Here is a 6000-nt window from a genome sequence, read left to right on the forward strand (position 1 = left end):
GTTGAGTTTCTTCACCACCCAAGCCCTCACAAGTCTAAATGACCACTGGTCAGTCAAGTCAGTCTCTATTGGTGCCAGGAGGTAATAACCATCATTTAAAATCTTGTCAAATAGTAGTCTTTAACATCTATGTCTTACCCTCTGTCATTTAGTTGTCTTTCTCCCCTTAGCCACCATCCTGCATGGTTTTCCATTATAAAAAGGAAGAGAGACCAAGCTCCAGCTTCTAGCTACTGTTTAATGGGGATTCTGACTGATTCTGTTTGTATCACATGGCAACCCCTAAACCAATCTCAGACTGGCCACATTAAGTCATCAAGGGAACAAGACAAGGCTGGTATGCCCACTGAACACACAAACATGGGGGAGAATGGGTGTGAGCTAAGAGATCTTCAGAATACCCCATGGAACAAAGGGTTCAGCTACAGTGGGAGAATGCAAGGCTAGGTCCAGAACCAAGGAAGAGGTCTACTGGTTGACTGCAGTGACCATGACCAAGCGTCAGCATCGATTCAAGGGCCTGAGCTCAACAGTTCTATCTGAACTCAAGCAAGGTAACCTGGGGTCCGGCCCTGCTTTTGCTGGATGACGTTCCTGACAGGAACACTGACAAAGTAACCTGCCATTGCACTGCCAGATGGGATGAGGGAAGTACCTCCCGGCCAGGTGACCAGGGACAAGGCTCATGCAGATATGCTGGCCGGTTCCCACATGTCACTCTGAGTGACAGCCAGTCAGTCGGCCTTTACCTCCCTCTGTGCAAATCTCAGCTTCTAGACAGGGTCGAGAGATATAGAATCTGCAAAGAGGGCTGAAAGTAAAGGTCTTTGCACAAGAGGGCTCTGCTCTGGATGCAGCTCTGGGTAGTTTGTTGACCCTAATTGTGTCTCAGCTTCTATCTTGTCACTACCAAATGCAAACAGAGATAAAGTCTATTTAATGTGCAGAAGTGCCATGTCATCCAATGACAGGACTTGTCACTCAATGTGTGGGACTCTGCAATGGAAAACAACAATTCCTTCATTAAACAATTATGAAGAATTTCAGCATCGAGACTGGAGCAGCAGGGACTGAGCCGCGTGCTGGAAGCGTCTAAGGACAGAGCCCTGGGTGGCTGCATCAGCTGTGCCTACAAGACCAGCTGTGCCAATGAAATGAGCGTGGCAGCATATCCTAGCAATGTGCAGAGCTCAACAATATAGTGGGTGTCTGTCCATCCGCCTGCCTGCCTGTCTGTCTGTCTGTCTATCATCTATGACCTATATCCATCTATAGTCTATGAGTCTATCACCTAGCTAACTAGCTAGCTCTAGGTCTGCCTTTTCTTTCCTCCCTCCTTTTCTTTCTTGGCTTCCTAGCACTGTGCTCATTTTCTGTGGTTACCCCTAAAATATACCACACATTGTGTGGCCTGAGGGGCAGAAATTTACCGATTTCAGTTTCCTGAGGCCATATTAGGTTTAGACCTCACTTTAATCTGATGACACGGGCAAAGACTCTACTTCCAAATAAGGGCAGATGGGAAGAAAGGTGAATTGAGAGGGGAGAGAGGAAACAGTTAAATCCATCACAAACTCAAAGCCTCTGTCCTACTTCAGAAGCAAGCCTGTGGAGTCTGAGGAGTGGCTTGGGGTGTGCTCTGGTCTGCTCTCTTCTGGCTCTTTATTCACTGTCCTTCCCTCTCTGTCCTTCCCTCACTACCCGTCTCTCACTGTCCCTCCCTCGCTGTCCCTCCCTCTCTGTCTTTCCCTCCCTCGCTGTCCCTCCCTCTCTGTCCCTCCCTCGCTGTCCCTCCCTCCCTCACTGTCCCTCCCTCACTGTCCCTCCCTCCCTCACTGTCCCTCCCTCACTGTCCCTCCCTCTCTCACTGTCCCTCCCTCCCTGTCCCTCCCTCCCTGTCCCTCCCTCCCTCCCCCTCCCTCCCTCCCTCCCTCTCCCTCCCCCTCCCCCTCCCTCCCTCCCCCTCCCTCCCTCCTCCCTCTCACTGTCCCTCCCTCCCTCACTGTCCCTCCCTCACTGTCCCTCCCTCCCTCACTGTCCCTCCCTCCCTGTCCCTCCCTCCCTCACTGTCCCTCCCTCCCTGTCCCTCCCTCCCTCACTGTCCCTCCCTCCCTCCCTCCCTCACTGTCCCTCCCTCACTGTCCCTCCCTCCCCTCACTGTCCCTCCCCTCACCGTCCCTCCTTCCCCTCACTGTCCCTCTCTCACTGTCCCTCCCTCTCTGTCCTCCCTCACTGTCCCTCCCCTCACTGTCCCTCCCTCCCTGTCCCTCCCTCCCTCACTGTCCCTCCCTCCCTCACTGTCCCTCCCTCACTGTCCCTCCCTCTCTCACTGTCCCTCCCTCCCTCACTGTCCCTCTCTCACTGTCCCTCTCTCCCTCACTGTCCCTCCCTCTCTCACTGTCCCTCCCTCACTGTCCCTCCCTCACTGTCCCTCCCTCCCCTCACTGTCCCTCCCCTCGCTGTCCCTCCCTCACTGTCCCTCCTCCCTCCCTCACTGTCCCTCCCTCACTGTCCCTCCCCCTGTCCCTCCCCCGCTGTCCCTCCCTCCCCACTGTCCCTCCCCTCACTGTCCCTCCCTCCCTCACTGTCCCTCCCTCCCTCGCTGTCCCTCCCTCTCTGTCCCACCCTCACTGTCCCTCCCTCTCTGTCCCTCCCTCCTCTCTCACTGTCCCTCCCTCACTGTCCCTCCCTCACTGTCCCTCCCTCACTGTCCCTCCCTCACTGTCCCTCTTACTGTCCTTCTCTTACTGTGTCACTGAGTTAGTTTCTCTGCTGCCTGCTCTTGCAATGATCACTGCTTGTTCTCCAAGTCCATCCTCCAGGTACTAACGTCTCTTACCTCCATATCCAACACATGTTGAAGCTGGGGTCTGATCCTGTAACTTGCAATCAAGAGCTCCACTGTTATCATTTACCCCAGAACTGGATAGGATGCTGCACTAAAGCTCAGCTTTGTGCCCACCCCCAGCTTCCCCCCACTTGTCTCTGGGGTCCTGCTGCTGGCTCAGTGAAGAGACCTGCCTTCCCATTGTCATCCCATCCCTGCTGTCATCAACAAATGCAGCCTCCGACATGGTCAGGCCAGCTGTGCCTGTACCCATTCCATGGGCCTTGTGTGCTTTGGAGCCCAGTCCCTGCCACAGAAATGTTTACCTCCCCCGACCTGAAGATGTAACTGTCTGTTCTGTTGGAGCCCCTTGCTCACCTGTTATCTTGGAACCCCTATTCCTCCTGTCCAACCCTGTCTGTACTAGAAAATTCTGAACAACGGAATAGTACCAAGAAACCCAATTCCAACAGCTGATGCAACCTGCCAGCCCACCCAGGTGTGCCCACCCAGGTGTTCAGCTGTACAACATGTGTGGGACAATCCCAGCCCCTGGCTGATATGCCATCACTCCTTGCCCAGGATCTATCAAATGCCCTCACCTCAGCCTGAGTGTGGTACTTCTCTGGTCTTGTTCTCTGGGGCTGTGAACTGGCCTAGGAGCTGCTCCCAACAAATCCACTTTTATACTTTTCCATTGGGCTTGGTTTGGCTTATTACAATGGCAGAGAGGCTTATTATCTGGGCAAAAACCTGTTACCTTCCTTCCCTTCTCCTTACCGGAAGCACTTCCTAGAGGCAACTAAAAGACCAAATGACAGAAATAAAAGGACATCTGACTTCAGAAGAACCAGCTTTGACCAGTGAGAATCAGATGCAGCAGCAAAAAAATCACTCTGCCATTCTCTCCGTGAATGATTGTTTTAAGACAGGTGGTTCCACAGGCCCCATCCAGAGAAATTAGCATGACTGACAATAGGTGGCCTTTGTCATCACCCCCGGCCAGCATGTCAGGTATTGCTCTATGTCTGAGACAGCTCTCACTTCTCTGGGATAGAGCCCTCTACTTTAAGCTTGCTTTGGCTCGCCCTCCCGTGGACGCCTCACTAGTCTCCAGAGGACTTCCCCACTCTGGTCCAGGAAACCTAGGAGCCTTTGGTAGAGGCTTCAGTTTAAAATGTGGGTAGGAAAGAGAAGAAACCACTTCATCAGACCCATGTACCCATGGCTCTCAACTTACCTGGGGTGCAAACACAGAAAACAGCATAGAACCAGTGGGCTGGGTGTGCCATGAAAATATCAATTATGTCACAGAGAATCAAGGCAACCATCCAAGATGACTCAGGAAGGAGGCTGAGAAACAACAGGTATTTCACGTCAGCAAGTGAAGGCAGCTGTGGAAATGGACACAGGCCGCATGTGTACTCAAAGGGTGTGACTTAGTTCCCCATCATTATAGGTTCTCAGGGAGCAGGATGAAGATCAGTGTTAGCACTGTACATAGCTTAATCTTTCAGAAGGCCATGCTCTTCCTCTATAGAACCAGGGAGGTGTGTACAGCTCAAATGCCAGAGCTATACCAGAGAAACAACTCAAAATACAACTTCAGTAAGAGATAGGTATCAGTCATACAAATGCCAACAGATGGTCAGAGATATGCAACACCTTTCTGTCTGTCTGTTTGTCTCTATCCACCTATCTATCTACAGCCATCTATCTATGCATCCATCTATCCATCATCCATCCATCCATCCATCCATCCATCCATGTCTTTTGCAGGGCTTGGGATGGAACCCAGGGCCTTCTACATGCTGGGCAAGTGCTCTACCATGGAGTCACATCCCCAGCCTCACATATATATAAATCACTACAGCTGTGGCTGCTGCTGCTTCCTCCTCAATTTCCTTCTCCTTTGTTTCTTTTGTTTTGATGGAGGCTCATGAATTTCTAAAAGCATGTAAGTAATTACTAGAGTATAAAACATACAATAAGCAGGGGGTTTCAGAAGGGAAAACAGTTTTGTCAATGACTAGTCCTATGGAATAGCCATGAACAGCCTTCTTGGAACCCAGGTTCCCTCATCTACAATATAGAATATAATGTTCCCTGCTCCCGGCATTATAAATACAAAGAGAGCCAGCATGTAGGAAGAGCCTAGGGCTGGTCGAGTGGCTCCTAAATGAGCACTACTGCCGCCATTGGGAACCCCAACTGAGAAAATATTTCTGAGACTGGGCTGTAGGCAAACATAGACCATTTTCTTATATGTTCTTGTGTGCAAGGCCCAGCCAAGTACGAGTGCTGACGTTCCTGGGTTGATCCTGGGTTCCATAAAAATGCAGGCTTAGCAAACTGTGAAGAACAAGCCAGTAGCAGCACCCATCCATGGCCTCTGCATCAGCTCCTGACTCCACATTCCTGCCCTGTCTGAGTTCCTTCAATGATGAACGGTGATGTGGAAGTATAAGCTGAATAAACCCTTTCCTGCCCAGTTTCCTTGGCCATAGTGATTCATCACAGCAATGGCAACCCAAACTAAGGCTCTGTGGGAGCTAAGAGCAAACCCTTACAACATGTGTACAACCCTGCAGCATCCTGCCTTAGCTATCTCTGTCCCCACCTTCCTCAAAGAAAACAAATGGTTTCTCTGTCCTAAAGTGGCTCAAGGCAGTATCTTTGAAATCCAGTTTCTTCCTAGAGGACTTTCACCTATGACCTGAAACATAGAGTTGAAGCCCTGGTCTTTCTGGATAAAATAGTTCTCAAATGTTTGAGAACATGAAATCACAAATGTCAGTTCTTAGGAAAACCTTGTCTTTGGCAATCTCTGATTTGGGGGACTGAGACTTGGGGCTGCACATTTTATATTCAGGTACACATACACACACACACACACACACACACACATACACACACACACACATGCACACACACACACAAATACAGTGCCAAATTTGGCAAGAATATGGAGAAAGTGAATGTCCTGTAGATAGCCAGTACTGATGCAAAACAGTACCGTCACTTCTGAAAACGTTGGCAGTCGTTTCTTTAAAGCTAGGCATATAGTGGCATGCTGTCCAACAACACAGAAATCTCCAAGTCAACAACCACATGGCTTTATAGTCATCCCAAACTACAGCACATCTAGCAGTAAGATGTAATGAAGTGTTGAT

This window comes from Rattus rattus, chromosome 15 (genome assembly GCF_011064425.1).
Source record: "Rattus rattus isolate New Zealand chromosome 15, Rrattus_CSIRO_v1, whole genome shotgun sequence".
In the NCBI taxonomy this organism is placed as follows: Eukaryota; Metazoa; Chordata; class Mammalia; order Rodentia; family Muridae; genus Rattus; species Rattus rattus.